This window comes from Arachis duranensis, chromosome 2 (assembly GCF_000817695.3).
Source record: "Arachis duranensis cultivar V14167 chromosome 2, aradu.V14167.gnm2.J7QH, whole genome shotgun sequence".
Lineage (NCBI taxonomy): Eukaryota > Viridiplantae > Streptophyta > Magnoliopsida > Fabales > Fabaceae > Arachis > Arachis duranensis.
This window is the reverse complement of record NC_029773.3, coordinates 59,383,743-59,384,503: the sequence shown is the minus strand read 5'-3', so window position 1 is coordinate 59,384,503 and position 761 is coordinate 59,383,743.

Below are 761 nucleotides of genomic sequence, written 5' to 3'. Positions count from 1 at the left end.
TTCAAATCTTTTTCAAATCATATCTTTTCAATCAAATCTTTTTCAAAATCAATTTCTTTCTATTTTCAAAAATACTTACTATCAATTAATGATTTGATTCAACATTTCAAGTATGTTGCCTTTTCTGTTGAGAAAGGTTTAATGTTTGAATCATATTTTTTTTCTTGTTAGTCAAGCTTTTAATTCTTTAAAATCAAATCTCTTTTTTTAAAAATGTTTTTCAAATCATATCTTCTCAATCACATTTTTTTAAAACCAATCATATCTTCTTAACCACATCTTTTTCAAAATAGTTTTCAATTAAATCCTTTTGATTTCTAATTTCAAAATCTTTTTCAAAAATCACCTTATTTCTTTCCCACTTTCATTTTTCGAAAATTAAGTAATGTTTTTCAAAAATGTTTTCAAAATTTTTACTTAATTTTCGAAAATCACTTCCCTTCTTCTCATATCCTTCTATTTATGGACTAACACTATTCCTTGATGCAAAATTCGAACTCCATCTCATTTGACAAGTTCGAATTTTCTATTTCTGTCTTCTACTCTTCTTTTCCTCTGACACTTCAAGGAATCTCTATACTGTGACATAGAGGATTCCACATTTTCTTGTTCTCTTCTCTTTCTTATGAGCAGGAGCAAGGACAAAAGCATTCTTGTTGAGGCTGATCCTGAACCTGAAAGGACCTTGAAGAGAAAGCTAAGAGAAGCCAAAGCACAACTCTCTTTAGAGGATCTGACCGAATTCTTCAAAGAAGAAGAAC